Raw genomic sequence first — 21,109 nt, 5'->3', positions numbered from 1 at the left:
TAGTGTTAGAAATAAAGTGGATCGGATTTGTAAATATTAAAACTTTTCTGCTACATATCATCGACATGGAACACTGTAGATGTAAACCTGCATTGTATACACACAACCTAACTGAATTTTTCCATTTCCGTGCAGTGAGCAGTAGGACAAGCAGTTCCTCAGGTCTGAATAGCTTCTATCTTCTAACTGTTCCGATAGTCACACACACACACTCAAACAGGCATGCACACACACATTTTTATGATAATTTAGTCACGATTCAGTGTGTGTGTGTGTTTTATGCGTACACACTCGCATGCGTGCGCACACACACACACACACACACTGTGATTTATGACTAAATTATCATAAATATGTTGCCCATGTTGCCCATGTAATCAAGTGTTATAAACAAACCTTTACGTTACCAATCTATTATGTTAAGATGAGATCATATCTGTGCTGTGTGGTGTCCTTTTTTCAGATACAAGACATCCTAGTCAAGGGAAGCTGGGGAACAGATGGTTGCTAATTATATTATTTCATTATATATATATATTTTTTCACTCTTCAAGGGAAAAATAAATGTTCCCAAATTGAACATGTTTTTTTCTCAGCCTCAATCGGGATTTATATATGTTTTATTCACCATCAATGTCTGGGAATCCAGCTCTTAACTGTTATTCATCCCCAGAAGGACACTACTATTTATTTTATGTTCCCAAAATAAAGAGGCCGTTTCAAAGAGGCCATCAGGAAAATGATTTCACAACCGACACCTTGGGGATGACAACCTACATTAGGGGAAGAATACCTTTGATACTTGTAATGATGTTGGAAAAACTACATTAACTACACACTACCCTTACCTACCATATTTTGCCTATGTTATTATAATTCAATAATGTGACTTTGTTTCTCAAAAGTCAATGTCAGCAGTATAAAGGAAAGAAATCATAGCTGCTGATGAAATTTTTTTTGCACAAAAAAAATATTACAGGAACTAAACCTGGAAGCATTTACTATGACGGCTACTGTGGATGTTTTGATATTTTGATTGGCTGTGATCAAATAGAGATTAAATATATGCCTGTTTGATAGATAGGGGTCTGTTGGGTACACTTTTAGAAAAAAAGGTGCTATCTAGAACCTAAAAGGGTTCTTCGGCTGTTCCCATAGGAGAACCCTTTGAATAACCCTTTTTGGTTCCAGGTACAAGTCCTTTCCACAGAGGGTTCTACATGGTACCCAAAAGAGTTCTACCTGGAACCAAAAAGGGTTCTCCTATGGGGACAGCAGACCCCCCCCCCCCATTATGACTGAATGGTTTCTTCTACTTGTTAATAATACGATTACTTGTTTCTGAATAATGGATTGTAATAATTTCTGTGGAGCTGTGAAAGATATTGATTCTGTATTTTTTCCCTTCTCTTTCTTTCTTCCCGGGGGTAGGCTAAAATTGATTCGTTTTTTTCTTGTATTTGCATGTTTCAAGTATTGAGTGTTCTAGCTTGTTAGTTGAACTAACTTCAACAATGTCTTATTCTACTTTTTAGATGGTGGACAAAAGTATTTAAATTTAATATTTTCCTAGATTCCATTATTAACCATAGCTCAACATTGAAAACAGGGAAAGATTTAGAATGAGAATTAGTGAAATTGACTGTGCAAAAAACTAATCACAGGAACTTAAATAACTTAACTTACTGCCAACATCAGGCAGTGAATAGTTGTGCCTGCTTTAAAGAGAGTAAAGGATCCCAAATGGGACATTTCCACTTGTGTTGTGCAAAAGAGTGGTGTGATTTGTCCACTTATAAATTTGATGCACAAATGCTCAACTTGTATTACTTTTGAACTTTTAGAAACTTTTTCTGCATCTTTGGGTTATCTAAAAACATTCAGCACCAAACTGTAAATATAAATTGTTGAACTTGAGGTCTTGGGTTTCTCTCAAACCCCATGTGACATAAAATGTCCAAACAGCAATTAGTACATTCCTTATAGCTTATTTTACACATTTCAAGTATTTATTTCTAAGTAAATATACAGTAGAAAAAGAAAGAGGTAAAAAAAAAAAAGGCTAGACTATTTGACACTTTTTTATTTTATTTTTTTACTTAATCTAATCTCATCTCAACCTTCTAACCCCTTTGAAAGAAACCAGGAATCCAGCCTGGAAATAAATAAATAAATAATAACAACAGCAAATGTAGAGAAGGAGACCAGTCAAACACATGTGACCTGTTCTCTCTTTTTTTATTGGAGAAGGATTTGATTGAGTGGATGAGGTTGTACTCTGATGAGTAGCATAAGATGCCATACCAGAGGGCCAACTCTGCAAATAGTAGGAGTGGTACGCTGAAAACAATTAAAACTACACGTGATAGACAGCTCAGTCAAAGGTTAACGATAAGTCACAGACAAAACGTCTTGTTTAAAAAGTGCATTCACAAACATGACAAATACTCTCAAAAGATGTCTATTTTCATGTGATAAAAAATATGCATACCTGTTTTAGAGTTGTCTGTATTTCTATACATATGTATTTCTTTCAAATGACATTTTTTCCCCATCTTTTTTTAAAAAGGTTAAAAGCAGGTTTGTGATAATAGCAGCTTCAGATATCTCAGCTTCATAGTCTTGGCTGGATATCCAAATAAAACTTCACAATGTGTCTCTGTTGTACAACTGAAATGACATGTTGTCTTTATTGAAAGAGATATTTATAAGTGAAGTCTGCAGTTTAGAAAAAAAGGATCAATAAAATGCTGGGGCCATTAAATATATTTTCTTATACCCGCTTTTTTTGTCAATATCATAAATACTAAAGACACAGGACAATATTATAAGACAATGCTGGGAGACTAAATGTAAAGATTAAAATAGTTTAAACATTTTTTCAAGTTTTCTACTTCATGAGAAAAAATTGTAGACGAGCACAGTAATACCATAATTCCAATGTACTTCAGTCCCTTGCTCTTTGTGTAAGAGCAAACATAAACATTAGCCAAACAGCAGCTAGTCAGTCTATGCACATATAAGAGCTCGCTCAGCTACATTTTAGTCCTTTCACAATAAGAGGCTTGCCCATCACAATTGAGTCAAGATATTACTTTTCAAAAATAATCCTTAAAAGCAGTCAAACATACTGATAGAAACCAATAAGTACCATGCAAATCTTGCAAGACGACATATTCTCAAACAAGAGACAAAGTATTCTTCGTATGAGCGAAATATCAATGAGGAGGGGTGAACGGGCAAAAGGCAAAGACCTCTAACCAATACTAAATATTATATTTCCAAAACAAAACAAAAAAAACATAATCTGTACATAATATAGTACGTAAGAGTTCAAACTGGATTAGCAGTTTCTTTCCTTCTCGTAAGACTCTAGTCTTTCCTCAAAGTATTTTCCTTGTAATAATAATAATAATGTCTTTAATTGATCCCAATCTCTTTATTTTCCTCCATAAATCGAGAGAAGGGGCGTCTAGCCCCAACCTCCAGACCTGTCTTGTCCAGCCCAGTCATGGGAGGGCTGCTGCTGGCATTCACCCGGTCCATACGGTCCATACCTCCAGACATGGCCCCTAGCGAGGTCATACCTCCTCCACCCAGGCTGACGGGCAACTGGGGGATGCCTCCGTTCTGGATGACGGAGATCTCGTTGTTCTTCATGGCCAGGCCGTTGGTGATGGCGGCAGCATATTGGTTCCAGAAGCCGGGGTCTACGTTCATGGCCCTCGCCGCCAGGTCCTTCTGAAACATCTCGCTAAACTTCATGGCGTCCCCGCCCAGCAAGGCCATGGGGTTCTCCACGGAGAGACGGCGTCCGCGACGGGCTGGTGCATTGTTCCACATGTGGGTGCCCATGTGCACCTGCATTCAGTCAACAGGAAACACAAGGAACAGACATTATTATTCAAGAGCCTCTGGTCTTTTTCATGTTCTTTATATTACTTTATTTTTGAGGCAGACAAATGTACTCTTTCTCCTATACTTTAAATGCATATTATTATTTATATTCTCTCTCATACCTTCAGGTTGCCTTTAGTGGTGAAGGCCCTTCCACAGATCGAGCAGCCAAACGGTTTCTCTCCTGTGTGTGTGCGCTCGTGGATCTGCAGGGCACTAGCTGAGGAGAAGTTCTTCCCACAGTTGTGGCAGTTGTGCTGCTTGGGGGTGCGACGGGGAGTTGGCGGTGCCAGCATGGGGGTGATACTGGGGCTCATGTTGGTCTGGGGTGCAGAAGCGGGCACTTGGATGCCCACGGGCATGTGAGGACTGTCATTCAGGGACATGGGCTTGCTGTGCCTGTGCCCATTAATCTCCATTTTGATCATGTTGGATGCTGTGTTTAGCAAGCTAGAGTTGCTCGGACCTAGAGAGAGAAAACAAAAAGAGGATATGTTTAGTTGGGAGAACAGAGACGTGTGTTATTCAAATGACATAAATGTGGAACACCATGTTTTTAGACATTTCAGATATCATTCATGTAAATTGCGATTTGTATTTATTAATCTATTAATTTTCCTTGGAAACAAATTAATGAACAATAAATGAACCATATCAAAGTTAGGATCATTGAATATACCTCTATCTCTGCTCAGGAACATCATGTTGAAGTGGTTCTCCTCCTTGATGAAGTGCCTGCTAGGCTGGGTAATGCTAGCAGTCAGGTCCAATGCCCCATTACCTTCAGACACAGGTGCCGGGGATGGGGTGTCTGAATTCTCAGATTTCACTGTAGCCATCCCGTTGTTCTCCTGCCCCTCCTCGGCTGCAGTGCTGCTGTTATGGTTGAGTGTGGCAGGGGACTTGGATCGACGGCTCTCAGGGTGGCTGTGAGCAGGGGAGAGGGGCTGCATGGACCCTGAGGACTCAGATAGTGCCGGGCTTCCCACACTCTGGCCTTCCAAGTCCCCTGAGGCACACAGCGAGTCATTGATGAAGAAGTCGTTCTCTCCTCCAAATCCGCCACCATTCTGCATGGGCTTCAGACCGAAGGAGCGGCTCATATTGACAGAGGAGTCGATCATCTTCATCTGGTTCTCCAGAGCAGCGATACTGGAGATGACAGAGGTAGGTGGGGAGCGACCAGGGGACATTCCTGAATATGGATGGAGAGGTTTGGATGGGTCCATCATCATCTCTCCTACTTTCAGCTCTGCTTCGTCCTCCATAGCTGCCTCCATCTCATCCAGTAGCTCGTCATCATAGTTGCTCATGGCGTCTAAGCTCTTCTCGTCAAAGGAGAGGTCGGTGTCCATCTCCTGGAGACTGTCAGGCAGGGGGGTGTTGGGGATCTGACCCCCCATGTGCATGCGAATGTGCTGCTGCAGGACCACAGCGTTCGTGAACTTCTTCTGGCAGATGGGGCAGGAGTGTTGGACCCGGAGAGGGGGCTTGGAACGATGGACCCCAAAGTGCGTTTTCAGATTGCCCTTGGTGGTGAACGCTCGGCCGCAGACCTTACATTTGAAAGGCCTTTCTCCCGTGTGAATGCGGTAGTGCATCTTGAGGGCGCTCTGGCAGCTGAGCACACGGTGACAGATGACACACTGGTTGGGGTCGGTCATCTTCTTGTCGATGTTCTCCACCAGCTGCTGCAGCTTTGAGGTCTCGGATGTTTGCATAGAGTCCAGGAGGCCGCCGAACGGAAACTTGGCCTTGAACTGATCAGAGATCATGGGCAGGATTGGATGGGAGACAGAGGAGGGGGCAATGATGGGTTCAGTACAGCTGCTAGTGGATGTGGTTGCGGTGACTGTGGTGGCGAGGACCACTTGAGTAACGGTGGTGGTGGTGGTTGTGTTCTCACCAGGCCTGGAAGTGGGGAGGTTTGGGGGCAGGTGGATGCCCTCTGGTTTCAGAATGGGAGGCATGTTGCCCCCTATGTTGGGCTGCGGAGACTGTGAGGTGGTGATCATGCCTGCTTCAGTGAAGAGGTTAGGTGACAGAGAGGCACACTCGCTGGAGGGTGGGGAAGGCCTCTGGGGTGAGCTGCTAAGGGGAGTGAGGCTCGGAGAATCACCGTAGCCTCCCATCATGCTGGGGAGAGTTGGGGGGAACTGGAGCCCGACTGAGGTGGGGACCGTGGGGAGAACAGGTTTGCTGTCCAGCCAGGTGGTCATGGGCTTCTCTGGGGGGAAGGACATACCATACGGAATGCCTGAACTGGTCGGAACGTTATCCAGGTATTCTGGCACGGGATAAGGGTTCATCTGGACATGCGGGTACTTCTCCTTGTGCCTCTGGAAGTGGACCTTCAGATTGCCCTTGGTGGAGAACCGGTTTCCGCAGATGTTGCACTTGAAGGGCCGTTCGCCGGTGTGAGAGCGCAGGTGGATTTGCAGGGCACTGTCACTGCCAAACACCTTGGCACAGAACCTACACTTATGCTTGAAGAAGGGGTCCTCGGAGCTGGGCTTGGTGTCGAAGACAGACACGTTGGGGGGCTTTCCCTTGCGGTGCCTCATCAGAGCGGAGAGTGGGTCGAGTGCATTGGCCGTGGCAGCTATACTGGCTAGCGGGTTTGGGAAGATGACACTGCTAGATGAACTGTGAGGTATCAGTGGTAGATTGGAGGACTGGTGCTCAGGGAGGCTGCTGTGGCCTAGTGAAGGGGGCTGCTGGAATTCCTTGACAGAGCTGTAGTGCTGCTGCTCATGCCGCCTCCAGCTGTGGATCCAGCTCCACTGCTGCTGCTGTGTGTGATTGAAGCCATGCAGGAAGGCAGTAGAGACGACAGCACATTACCACTGGATGGAGGGAAAGAGGAGTTTGCTGAGGTGGTGTTGGGCATCGAAAAATGTGACTGCTGATTACTACTTTGCTGGGTATGGGAGAAGAGGGGTCCATCTACAGCAGAGGTGAGGGAGGAAGAGGAGGAGGAGCCCAGGCTGTTTAGCGGTGAGGGCAACCTGATGGGCAGCTGGTGGACAGGGGGAGTGATGAAGTTGTGTAACTGCTGGAGTTGACTGGGCACGGCATTGAGGCTGGAGGATGACGGCCCCTGGGAGCCAGCAACTGTGGTGTGGTGGTGGTGGTGGTCGTTTTGGGCCGGCTGGGCGACGGAGGGCTGCCTTTGCATCAACGCCACCTGACTGCGGATCTGTTCGATCAGTTGGAGTTGGTGGATCTGTTGCTGCTGCAGCGACATCAGCTGGTCCAGGATCATAGGGATGGCCAAGGGGGAAACCCCGCTCCCGCCCACCGCGGCACGGACACTCTGGGAGAACTGGGCCACTGCCACGCTGGTGCTGTGTAGCGTCTCCAGGGTGACGTTGGTGCTCGGCATGCTGTAGCTCTTCACAGAGGATGGGGCAGAATCGCTAAGCTGAGGTAGAGCACCATCTGGCTCTGGGGAGGCGTCACTCTCTTCGAGGTCCACCGGTTTCTCAAGAGACAGCTCCATGGGCTCGTCTTCCTTGTCCAGGGCACTGCCCCCCTCCAGGGCTATCTCTGCGCCCTCATCGTCCTCACAGGGGCTGTGGCTGCTGCCCTCTCCAGCGTCCTCGCTGTCTGCCTGGTCACTCCGGCAGCTTGGCGAGGGCGATGGCTCTGCAGGATACTCCCGGGAGGGTTCGGTTTCGTTTTCGTTTACTATGAGCACCAGGGGGTTTTTGATGCAGCTCGTCAGGTGTTCGCAGAAATCGGACCACTTGAAGAACTCGGCGCAACACTTCTCACACACGTGGGTCTCCTCGCTCCCACTGCGGCTCTCATTCCCACTGTCTGCGTCATCCAGCACTTCTCCTGTGGCTGAGGATAGAAGGGGATGGAAGGGGGAGGGAGAAAGACAGTGATGGGAGGGAGACAAAAAAGGAGAATTAATTAATAAATAATCAATAGAATTTCAACACATATTCTGCAGAGCAGCTCTGCAAAGATTTAACCTTTAATTATTTTTTTTGCTTTTCTTTTAACGTGACCAAAATCAATATTCTCTTCTTTTTTTTTTACTCTGAACAAATTGCCCTAGTTCACCAATTCTCAAGACCCAGTTTTGCGCATTCGAGCCCTCTCAATAGAGCCCAGATAATAATTTTCTTTGTGCAATCCATCAAATTATGAGGGCCTATCAATTGTGGATACTGCCGCTTAATGAAATTCCATAGAAGCTATTGATTTCCAATATTTCATACAATTCACAGCTGCCTCGTCTGTTGGGTACAAATCAGGTCTTTGATGGGCCCATTAGGATTCTCCTATGCTATCAAGCCCAGTCATTTCCACCTGAATTTCAAACGCCTGAGCCTCTTCATTTAGCATTTCTAACGTAATACATAAGCCCTGCATCTAAAGTGAATAAATAAATTCAACCTTCAGCAACTGCTTGTGACTAGCAGCAATGCAATATGGAGGCCTAGTGTATTCTACTTTGAGAGAAATGTATAGAATATGTTTCAAATTAAAAATGGATGAGACTTGTTGTTGCTATTGTTGTTGTTTATTTCTCACAGAACGTACCGTGAAATTTTACCCATAATGTAAATGAGGACGTGAGCCCAAAATATATTCATACCGAAAATGATGCCCTTACGACAGTACATCTTTTGAAATGAGAAAGATTCTCTTTTTAAATGAGTAACATGCAGCTTTCGTTACTCAGTTAGGTTTGTTCATCTTTCTTTCTCTCTCTCCCTTTTTGAAATGAGACTCAACAAATTACATGCTAGTGCCATGGCAGCAGTCTCTGATTAGTTACACATGTTTAATCACAGTTGTAAGAAGCCACTTCCTCTTCCGCATAATGCCATCAAGTGCCAAGAAAGCAAGTATGTTCACCCGAACATGGTCCTAATTCACACCTGATCAAACCATGAATACACGCCCCCTTTTCCATGACTGAGTGTGTGTGTGTGTGAGTGCGTGAGGGCAGTGTGTTAATTATTCCCATAGTGCGAGCTTGCTAATCTCCTACATGGAAAACTGCATGACTGCTTTACTTCAGAGACCCCCAGCCACTATGACTTGACACCCATATACTCGTAATTAGAACAGCAAGGAAATGTGCTGAGGTTTTCTAGCTCCTTCTACTCCGAAACATGATTTGCTTGTTTTGAAGTGCTTAACATGTGTGTAAAAAAAAGGAGAGAAATAGTGGCTGTGGATGTGACTAAGTGAAACCTTTGAAAATGTCAAAGGGTAAAATGTAAAGACATGGACCACCTTTTAGGTTACTATGGTTCAGTGGTTTCCTTCAGCCTGAAAATGCATTTCAAGACTATTTATTTCCAATTAGTATATTATCACAATCAGTGAATTACGTAATTGTATATGTGTATATATGTAAGTGAACATAATATTACAACTTTAAATATTAACATGAATTTTAACTCATTCAAAATAAAAACATAGTTCATTGCATGATCATTTGCAAAAGAAAATAAATCAAACAGATACACTACAAATACTTTTTCACCCAGTAACAGGAAGTGAGGATATTAAAGTATTATTCCCACACTAACCCTAACCCTAGTGCAAGAGTGTTTTAAAACATAATTCAAAATGCCATCCCAGGGAGTCATGTTTATAGTGTGTGTGTGTGTGTGTGTGTGTGTGTGTGTGCGTGTGCAGGCATCTCTCTCTCTCTCTCTGTGTGTGTGTGTGTGTGTGTGTGTGTGTGTGTGTGTGTGTGTGTGTGTGTGTGTGTGTGTGTGTGTGTGTGTGTGTGTGTGTGAGAGAGAGAGAGAGAGAGAGAGAGGAGTGAGAGAGAGAGAGAGAGAGAGAGAGAGAGAGAGAGAGAGAGAGAGAGAGAGAGAGAGAGAGAGAGAGAGCGATAATAGGGTATTGTAGGTGTTTATGTATGACCATGTTTGCTTGTGAGGGCAAAGGAACAAACACAGGTGAAATCAAAATCAAAGCAAAACCAAACATGGCACTTCTCCAGGGAATCACTCAGCCACAAGTCAACAAATGAGAGGACATACTAGGACACATGCGGTGTTGATGCTTGCAGTTAAGGATTACATTTGGACTGGTCTGGAGTCTGGTTCGGGTGGCATTTTTTATTCAAATGTATTTTCCAAATGTCAACACACATACCACTGTCTTCCATCCCCAATAAAAAATATGTGTCCTCCTTTTTACTATTTAGACAAAAGTGGCCAAAATATGCTGTGAATGAGGATGTACTATACATGTGTTACTGGAACATACAAACACACACACATACACACACCAACAACAGGAATATAAGCTACGTACTTTTCCATTTCCATAAATTATCTCTATTTTTTCTCCAAATCAATCCAAATGTTTTACATTTTACAGACTGCTGTGGTTCATTCAACATGCGGAAAACGGTGAGAGAACCTACGTTGCTCTATGCTTTAGTTCATTTCGAAGGGCACAACATCGCCGACCTGTATCACAGCCTTCGTGACGCCTACGTGTCAGTTCAATGAGTCATTAGTGAAATAATTCATCACTCTTCCTGTAATTTCTGGCCAACAGGGCGACTACACTACACCATCAGGGTCCGGTGTCTTTAACTTAATTAATAATCAACAGAAAGGCTTTTGGAGAGGCTATCAGCCCATCCCCGAGAACACGCTGGGGGCAGAGTGACGCCAGTGGCAGGCATTATTTGATTTCTTCCTGTATGGTGTGACACAATGGCATAAATTAAGTTAACGATATGACAACAAACATGACGAGCAGTGGAAGCCAGGAATGAAAGAATTGCGCAAAGTTCATACAGTATTTTTCATAAATTGTGTCTTTAGTGGTGTACATACAGTATTTTTAGTAGTATAGGCTACACAGCTTCCATTTGCACAAATGTACCTACGTATACATTTTGTGAAATAGTTATTAACTTCACAAGTTATTGGAAATAGCAAAGCCACGTGATTGAAGGCAGTAATCCCCTTAGCCGATCAACGGACACAGGGGCTCATTTCCATAATTTAGGGTGAAAGGTCAATAATCTCAATGAGTAGGCATTGTTATAAACCGATTAGTTATAAGCATTTATTATAGCAGTTATTATTGTCAGTTTCTCATTTCATTCATACAATTTGCTTTGTAAGTGAGTGCCTTTGTGGGCCTGTGCCCAAGCACACAACACAAATGTTGATCAATTGTGATTTGAGTATTTTAATATCTGTTATTATCTAGATCTAAGCATTTTGATGATTTTGCATGTTCAAGATCAATACAAATTAATCTATTGAGAATTCTCATTATAGTGAGATTACCGTAAGTGATTGAATTTGAAGGGACATTATTTGAGGATGTGGATATCACATACTGTACATTTCATTACAGTCCAACAACGTTAACATGTAGCCCCAATACTGGCCATGTCCCTCTGTTCAGAATAATTATATAAACAAGAATTAGAAATTGAGGGGTCACTACCTTTCAACAATCCCTTTGATACAATGTGTTGGTCTACACAGATTTCTCATAGAAACATATCACCACATTCATTTATTTATTTAATTTACTTTGTGAACTGATTGAAATCATATGTGAATCATCCATATCCCTATTGCTAAAATAAAAGCAGATGACAGTAGTATAATACCAATATTCAATATATATATTTCGGTTAGTAGGCCTACAATCTGGAATGTGAAGGGTATCGCTGTCTTATTGAGATAACTAGAGACTTCTTTCTGGGAAGATAAGCATTTGATTTTGGGGTTGATTTTCTCATTCTGGTGCAAATCTCTGCAAATAAAACAAATATGTAGTAAATGAAACATTATTTTTTAGGGATGATACAAATGAACTGTACTTTTCTAGAGGAGGTATAATACACATAAGACATAGGTTGTTCTTGAGGTTCTATGCGACTGAGGCTAGATCTTGTTTAGTGTGAATGTGACTTTGTGTGTGTGTGTGTGTGTGTGTGTGTGTGTGTGTGTGTGTGTGTGTGTGGTGGGGGGTGTATTGATTCTCTTATAGCATGAGAAAGGAAGGCATTAGAAAATCCAATGCGGTTTTCATTTCTTTAAGAGTCTTCCTTTACTCAAATGCAAATATGAAGCTCAACACAATCAATAGGGGGATTGTAAGTCTTTGAATCATTGTATCCGCTATCTTGCTCAGCAATCTTCGGCATCCTAACTGAAACCGCTAATCTGACATATTATATCAGATGAGGTATTCATGCTCTCTACTGATTCTGTGAAAGCCACTGAGCAATGTATTGAGCAAAGTATTGAGCAATTACAAACTCGCCATTCTTAAAGGTCCAATGCAGCCGTTTTTATCTCAATATCAAATCATTTCTGGGTAACAATTAAGTACCTTACTGTGATTGTTTTCAATTAAAATGGTCAAAAATAAACTAAAATAGCTTCTTAGCAAATAGTAATTTCCCAAGCAATACTTTTTCTAGGACTGTCTGTGAGTGGTCTGAGTGGGGAGGGGAAAACTGAAAACTAGCTGTTAATGGCAGAGAGGTTTGGAACTCTCTTTCTTATTGGTCTATTAACTAATTTACTGCCTGGTGATGTCACCAGGCAGGCCAAATCTCCATCCCACCAAAACAGCCTGAAATTTCAGGTAGTCTTTTCAAACAGCTCTTCCACTAAAAGGGCATTATCATAATTTTCACAATTTCACAGTATTATTCCAATCTCATAGTGTGGAAATATATATAAAATCAAGTTTTTGACTGCACTGGGCCTTTAACAATGTCCAGATTCACTAACAGCAGGGCAAATGCACATGCCACCCCTTCACCCCAAACACACAACCACCCACACAGATGTGTGCGGTACAGTCATACATGCAAATACCCGCACGCACGCACACACACACTTGCAACGAAAAAAATGAAATAATCAAGCAAACTAAATAAAAGGCACCTAAAAGGTTTAAAAATAATGTTTTTATTATACAAATAAAAAGTTACAAAAGCTTTTTACTCAGGAAATTACATTATCTAATTTAAATTATTCTCCTTTGCCTAAGAAAAACACTGTTTCTTATGATATCACATGCTTGATGACATGATAGCATGGCAAGCACTTCCACTTAGCTCCGAGTTTAGCATTAATCACATATCCCCGGACTCGCCAACTCCTCTTTCCCTTTAAAAAGCACATTTAGGAGAGCTTAGAATCCTTAAAAGAGAGATTAATCACTATAGGTCCAGCCCAAGCTGTGAGAGAGGGGGGTGATGAGAGCAAATAAGGATGCCTGCTGGGTTTAGCAATGTTGGAATTCCTGTACGAATTACTTTTTTCCATTGCATTCTTTTTCTCACTATCTCCCCCCATTTCCGTGTTACTTTTATATTCCGTCTTACCTATTTATTTTGTACTACAACCGTCCCGTCAAGGTGGCTAAGGAGGAGAGGACATTCCCAAAATGCCATCCCTCCTTGACACACACACACAAACAGGGGTGACTCTCCCTGCTGCCTCCCTCCAAGACAGAGCCGGTGGTGATGATGTATGTACGCCACGTCTCAAACAGCTCCTCTCTCGGATCTCCCCACCAGCACCATCACACACATCCCCAGCCGCACCTGCAGAGCAGCCCCCCACCAAGCAGAGCTCTCTATTTCACTAGGCCTGGCCCTCACGCAGAGTGGTACAGTAATATCCTATCTTATCTAACAGAGGGGCCTTTGTCACTGCATGCAGATGTGGCCCCAGCCCAAACATTAACGATTTGTTTGTGTAAGCGTACGCAATACAGTATTCAATGACGGCCCTCTCTCGCCGGATGACTGTCTGTGTCACGTCATGTTGGCGAGTTCCTCTTCGTCAAGGGGAATGATATTTATCGTGCATTTTTTTAAGTGCTAGGGGTTGTAATTAAAAGACAGCCATATTGGGATGCCTTCTTCTTGGAAACATTTTTGGCATGGCTGTGTGGGTGGTCCAGAGGCCTCCACCAAAATGGTGAGAGAGGATTAAAAACAAAAGCCAAAACAACGCCTCACTGGAGGGGAAGTGGGGATACAGCCCATGTTGTCACTGCTATCAGGACATTCCCTCGCTATATATCATCTTTCCTTCATCACTTTCTTAATTCCATCCATCCACTTCAATAGGTTTTCCCTTTCTCGTTTCGCTCGTTCATTTACAAATGTTTACTAAGTGTTAGCAGACACCCTAACACTGCGTCACTTAAAGAGGTTTGACATTATGAATGGTTTGAGAGGATTCACTTTAAATAGTTGTATTTTGAGGAATATACATGTAGTAATACAGTTCAGTTGACAATTGTGTGTGTGTGTGTGTGTGTGTGTGTGTGTGTGTGTGTGTGTGTGTGTGTGTGTGTGTGTGTGTGTGTGTGTGTGTGTGTGTGTGTGTGTGTGTGTGTGTGTGTGTGTGTGTGTGTTCTCCCTCACCCGTGGTGTAAGAGCTCTAAAGGGACTAGATGCAGAGGAAGCAGCATTGAGATGAAAGCCCGTCACTGTTAACACTTTCTAGGACACGGGTAAGCCACGCTGCCAAGGTCAATGGCACAGATGTTCTAATTGTATTATGAGCTTGACATCTAGTGGCAGCCCCTGGCAGGGCGAGGTGGGCAAAGGTTAAGTCAGCGAGCTCTATCAAAGCACTTCTAACCAGCCACCCTCAGGGCAAGTGGCTAGGAGGCCTCGGGGGTGAGAGGAGTGGGAAGGAAGGAGGGGGGGGGGCCAGGCCAGACAGAGGCTTGTTGACACTGTATGTGATTCCCCCTTTTCTGGGCCGCCACACGATAGGGCCCTAAAGTGCTACATTAGACAACAATGTAAACTCCCCACAAAAGCCCTACACACAAAAAAGGTCAAATCAAGTCGGGATTTAAATAACTGATAAATCCCAATTAGACACAGGCAGGAGGTGTTACCGAGAGCAACAACATCATATCTGAATTGCAGAGCCAGGAACCCCAAAAAGATATGACATAAAAATAGAAGACTGGATTCATCCAATAACCTTTAGAAAAACGTATACTATGGTGTTTTTTATTCTATGAATGCTTGATGCTATAGGTATAGCATCTCTTTGCTGTAGGCCTATGTTCCTTTGCTGTGTTGTGACTGAGAGGTTACACACACTCAGCCAGGTCGGTGACTAACAGAATGGACATTAAGTCCTAACAGTGTACTAAAAGAGGATTGGACCCTCTGAATTCCTTTGTACAAAATACGCCATTTTTATTTCAGGCACAGTAATCAATAGTGGTCTCAGTAGCTGTACAATGGCAATACGTAAACTGATCACAGTTAAATCATACGTTTTGTCTGACATAAAGTGCTATAGTTACTTTAGGTCGTATTGGTGGAAATACTGCATTGTAGGGTATCTTATCGAATGGTCTGTCACTGTCTTTTGTCCAAAGGTTGAGAAGGCTTCTCTCAGTGAAGCACAGTCTGTACTGATAACAAGCAAGTCAGTGTATTCTTCCAACATTAGAAAGGATCATCCGTAGCAATCGACATCAACTTAAAATGATAAGCAGTATGACCTCTGCAGTTCTTACACAGCAATCATGTATGGCGTGTAGTGTGTGTGTGTGTGTGTGTGTGTGTGTGTGTGTGTGTGTGTGTGTGTGTGTGTGTGTGTGTGTGTGTGTGTGTGTGTGTGTGTGTGTGTGTTTACGTGTGTACGTGTGTGTACGTGTGTGTGTACGTGTGTGTACGTGTGTGTGTACGTGTGTACGTGTGTGTACGTGTGTGTGTTCGTCTCTGCATACATGTCTATGAGTGAGTGTAGCTGTGTGTGCAGCCAGGTCACCCGTGATACAAGTCAGTATTGAAATTTGCCGTTTGAGAAACATGGATGAACCTCTAACTCTGAGAGCTGGTAGCAGCGTGATCCACAGACTATGTTCATCTTCATCTCTTTTTAAAAGTAAAGACTTATAAGACAGAAGGAGAGAGGCATTCCACTCAAATATATTTGCCCTAAGGGGAAAATATCCAAACCAACGTCACTGAAGAGGGCTTTCTCATTGACACAGCTGTTTGATATGAGATAACTTTTTATTGAACAGGCCCATGACTGTAGGCTCTTAATTATGCTTCAAATAGAGCACTTATTTTCTCTTCTTATTGAATTAATTGGAAAATACTAATTTCCTTCCTCCTCCTACTCACGTAAACCTCCCTTATAGTTAACGAGGATCATCTTTAAATGAATGCTTTCTTTATAAGGTCCTTATTACCCTCTAAAACACAATAGATGGCATATGACAATCATAACCACGCTGTTCTCAGCATATATGCCTGTAATCAATAGATGTCATTTTACTATTCAAAGACCAGTTTGAAATGAAAATAGATACTATACAATACTGTATTTTGTTAAATCCCTGGTTCTTGACATATTCAAGAGAATGTATTATTAACTTGATATACAGATTACACTTTAATGCTGGCTTTACTCTTGCAATTCATAGCTATAATAAACCAATGAGTGAGGCAAGTGTCATGTATTGTCCAATCAGTTTAGCTAGCTGCATTACATTTTTGTGACACTGACTGCCCTATTCATGTGTAATGCATGGCATGGCATGATAAGACAATGCATAAATAAATTAATCACAACCCATGCTCAGCATTGTGACTAGGTCACCCTAAAATGTTCACATGGAAAGAAGACTGTTATTTGTCCCTAGGGATGACATCACACTTTTTCTATTTTACAGGATCAGTACAAAGGATGCTGTATGTGCTGGTCAGCGATGGTTCAAGATAATGATAGTTATTATGTCGAGAATACCACATAAACTGTATGGATAGTCAATAAGAAATGCTGACTAACACATTACACTCTTTCTCAATCTAATAGAAAGAGCGAAAATAACGTGTTGGTAATTTCAGAATGCTGGTAAAATGACTTGAAAAATCCTTAGGATTGCATTAGGAATGTTGGACGTCACCCATGGGCACTAGTGGACAAACACTATTTCAGCACAAGAAGAAAAACAAAGAGGTATTGTGAAGGTTCAAAATTATAAAATGAATAAGACCTAAAAAATGGTATTTATATTATTTTTAAGGTATATAGGAACTTTTGCAAGCTGCAGATACTGATTTTTTTTCTTCTTTAAAAAAATATGTAGCTAAATCACGATTCCTGAAATCTAAAATATATAACAAAACAAACATTGTAAGTACAATATTGAATGCATCTTTACTGAATAATGAATCATGCACAATTACCCATTTATGTACATGTGCATTAAACTACATTATAAACAAATCATTGGAGCCTAATGCGAAACGCTATCCAAGATTTGTATTCGATAAAAAAGGTTTGTTCAACACTAATATATATGAAAAATATATACTTTCATTTAAAAAATGTCCGGATAGGCTATAAAAACCAACTGACATGCATTTTCGTTTTGTGTGCTTTGGGTGAAGATTTCACTTCAGTTTTCTAGTTATAACGTTTTACACTCTTCAGGCGCATGCAGCACAGATGACTAGAAAAGAGTGACCCCTTTCACACGGCTAACCCTGTCAACTGATCGTGTAGACATTGGGAACTATAGGAAACAAACCAAGTGTGATACATTTATGTGAGGGAGTAAACAAAAACATTTCCATGACAAAACATGCTCTGCACTTAATCTATCGCAGAATATGCAATCGCTCCTTTGAATGCCAGGATAGGCATCGATACTAGAAAATAACCTACCGTATGCCAACATAAATACATAAAAAAGTCAACGTATTGTCGTCCTATGTTATGAAGAAAATTGTATTACAGTGTATTGATGAAAATACTTTCTAAAATTCCGAAGGCATAATATGATGTAGAGCGTGGTATGTTCAACATAATTACATTGCTTGCTATTTTAAATTTTTAAATATTGTGTGCTATGCCTGTGTGTGTGTGTGTGTGTGTGTGTGTGTGTGTGTGTGTGTGTGTGTGTGTGTGTGTGTGTGTGTGTGTCTGTCTGTCTGTCTGTCTGTCTGTCTGTCTGTGCGTGTGCGTGTGTGTGTGAGAGAGAGAGACAGATCCACACCAACTGATGAGGTTGCGTTTAAAGAAATACCCTTTTTGATTAATATAATATTTAAACGCATATTAATATAGTTTCAAACTGAATAGTTTCTTGATACGAAAACTCTTATGAACCATACTCTGAAACAGATAGCTAATTTGCGCTCGTATAACGCAGTAGGAAATGTATTGGCATGTAAAAACTAAGACACTTATAAAATTGTGTTGTGGGAGTTATCGAATTAACACTGTTAAATACTGACTTGCATTTGCTTGTCTTATGTTGCTTTGTTAGCTAAAAGCACGACCAACAACGGTAGGCTATTAAAAGTCCCTTCAAAAGTTTTTTTGATAGTAGCTTAAACTGTTCTGAATAAAGCTTGAAATGTCACCAAATGACTTTCTTGTAATAAAACAGGTAGGCTAATTCTCGGATAAAGTAAAGAGTTCCCAGCCCTTTTGGAGGTTGCGTTGGGTTTCACAACATGATGAAACCGGTGGAAGGGATAAGGAGAGCTATGCGTAAAACCATAGGCAAAGTTTCGCAGGGACCACGACATATACATATCCCATTATATTTTAAGTCAAATTACCGAAATTATAAAGTCACTTCTACATAAAAACATAGCCTTTCCAACACAAATTAAGTCCTGGTCAAGAGCATGAAAAGTTGCCTGCTTGTATTCGGAGAATATACTAAGTTTGTTAGAGTTGTACATGCGTATAAAAAGATTGTCCCACCGGCCGATAGAAGCATGACTTACCATTTTCGGACACCACCCCGGCTATTGTGGGATCCTCGTCCGACTTGAGATGCTGTGGCTTCGCTTGCTTGCGACGGGACATGCTGCTGATACGCTGCGAGATGTTTCTGCTTTTTGCAGATACATCAGCAGAGACCGAATGAAAAAAAAATGTTCACAAATAGTCTGGTTGCAAAAATTACCGGAATTTGCTGGTGTTGCTGTTGCGTGGATTGCGCATGTCGGTATATAATTATGATAGTGAATAATGCATTGCGATTAATGGTACCTTGTGAGAGGGATTGGCTGAAGTCCAGCGGACACACTGGATATGGTAATGAGTGACAGACTAAGCAATTAGCTGCTTCACTCTCAGACTATCTGTCTCTCTTCTCTTGCTATCCACCTCCTCCAACAACACACCAAATCTTGCTTGTTACGCCCAGCATTCAGGGGGGTCTACGTCGCGGAAGGTCAGCTTTTCTCCTTTTCTGCGGAGCTTTGTTTCACTAGTGCTGGAGATTCATTGGTGCAGTTCTTTTCTTTCGTGTATCCCATACTTCAGCCATGCTTTTAAGTAGTATTTTCCACTTCGGTTGTGAACTTGTGATACTTTAGATGACGGAATTCGAACAGTTTGCCTCAAAGCTGATACATTCCATCCATATTTTCTTCTATCTTATTTAGGCTAGATAACTTTTGTCCCACGACTGAGTCCTTCCTCTGAATGTGGCTGTGTGCATCTGAAAGTGTATTTAATGTCCCTGAAGTGGTTCAGTCTTTTTTTAAATCTTCATATAATTGACAGCATCTTCATTCAAATAAACTCCTTGCCGTTGGACATCAGTCGCCGACACCCGCTAGAAGCGGATGGGACGGATAAAGTTTTTGAGGATGGTTGTGAGTTGTTCCCAGTGCGGCTTGATGATGCAATTCCGTTGTAAAGGGGAATTGTAAAAGTTCGGGTTGATTGCCAGCGGATAAACAAGGAACATACTCTTTCGAATTGCCACTCAAAGTTTGTTGTGCATCTTCTCAGAATCGGCGCGCCTTGTCGGAGTTATGAAGTATGAAATAGTCCCTTGTCTCTATATGCACCTAATAATTTGTATAATGAGCGTTTATAAAAAAGAAAAAACACCCCAACTGGCGCTGGGTGGCTGGATGTGCTTTCCCCCCTTGTGGTGCTTTGCTCCCGGCTGCGCGTTTGGCTCGAGCTGCTCTCCAAAGTCCCCTCTCTCTTCTGTCAGTTGCTCGCCAAAGACCCCGGTCCTTCCCAAAGAGCTTTAGATTTTTTTTCTGATCGATCTACTTTCTCATATGTTGGACATGAAAGTCGTCTTCTACTTCACTTGATGGTTCGTAACAGGAGCACTGCTCGGGAGGTTTGATGTTGCCGTTGTTGCCTTCGCCTTTAGCTCCGTGTGTGGGGACTGCGCTGTGTGTGAGAAAATTAAACCTTGGGCTAGGTTCAGCCCATTGCGTTGAGCGACCGCTAGGATGTACCACACCGTTACTGTTAAAGTCATAAGCTTCACACTAGGCTATGGATTCCACAACGGAGCGATTTGATATGATATAGCCATATGTTTCCAAATATCAACCATCGTGGAATCATCAGTTTGTCTAAGGTGTAGTAAATTAATACAAAAATGGGTCTGTGAGTTTATGCATACCTGATTCCGTATCCCTATAGCTTCTAACATTAATTTATTGCGAACAATTTACTCTACATTTTATAATTTTTTTTTATTTTTGTACATAATGTGGAAGAAAACATTGGAGAAATAAAAGTGTTGACACTAAGAGTTAATTTGTATGTCATTGTAAATTTGACTTTGGTGATGCTGTGCTGGAGGCCTACTTCACCCCCTTTAGATACAATATTAATTTTAAAAAATTGTGCTCCACACAGAGCGTTTATTTGCAGCAGTCTACAATGACATTTTAGATGTGTAACGTGTTTAAGTTCAGTTTTAGTTCAAGATAGGCTATAACAAACAACCAATACTGTATTTTCATATGTGAAATAATATGAATGTGTGTTTTTTTTCTCTTCCTCAGTGTTCTCCTGTGTTAAATAAACATGCCCTGGCTACATTTTCTTGCAAATGGTGATTTACATTGTAGCCTAGTAGCCTACTTTGCAAGTGTGGGACTTGGGGCGATGGGGAGGGGTCCATTCAGAGGAAGGGCTGTGTGGGTGACAAACACCTGTGTTGCCATATTTGTGTCAATCCCTGTATGGCTTTGCGTCCAACATTTTTTTAAAATTATTTTCAAAACTCAGATTGTGTTAATCATATTGAAAACGGGAAGTAAAAATTTATTTAGTTATTTTTCATATCATAATAGACTATCAATGTGTTTCTCTTCCCTGATGCAGAAACGAATAGGAATTAGCATTTTCCCGTCGTGCATGGATGCAATTCTATAACCTGCATATTGCCTTACTGTGTAATT

The 21,109-nt window shown here is 41.8% G+C and overlaps 1 pseudogene; it reads right to left on the bottom strand.

Annotated features, from left to right (window-relative positions):
- Positions 1-2,192: 2,192 nt before the first annotated feature.
- Positions 2,193-20,668, bottom strand: LOC121540877 (annotated as a pseudogene).
- Positions 20,669-21,109: the final 441 nt, after the last annotated feature.

The sequence above is a fragment of the Coregonus clupeaformis genome, unplaced genomic scaffold (assembly GCF_020615455.1).
Source record: "Coregonus clupeaformis isolate EN_2021a unplaced genomic scaffold, ASM2061545v1 scaf1204, whole genome shotgun sequence".
Classification (NCBI taxonomy): Eukaryota; Metazoa; Chordata; class Actinopteri; order Salmoniformes; family Salmonidae; genus Coregonus; species Coregonus clupeaformis.
Note: the sequence above shows the minus strand (reverse complement) of the source record. Positions and strands in the feature narration are given on the sequence as shown.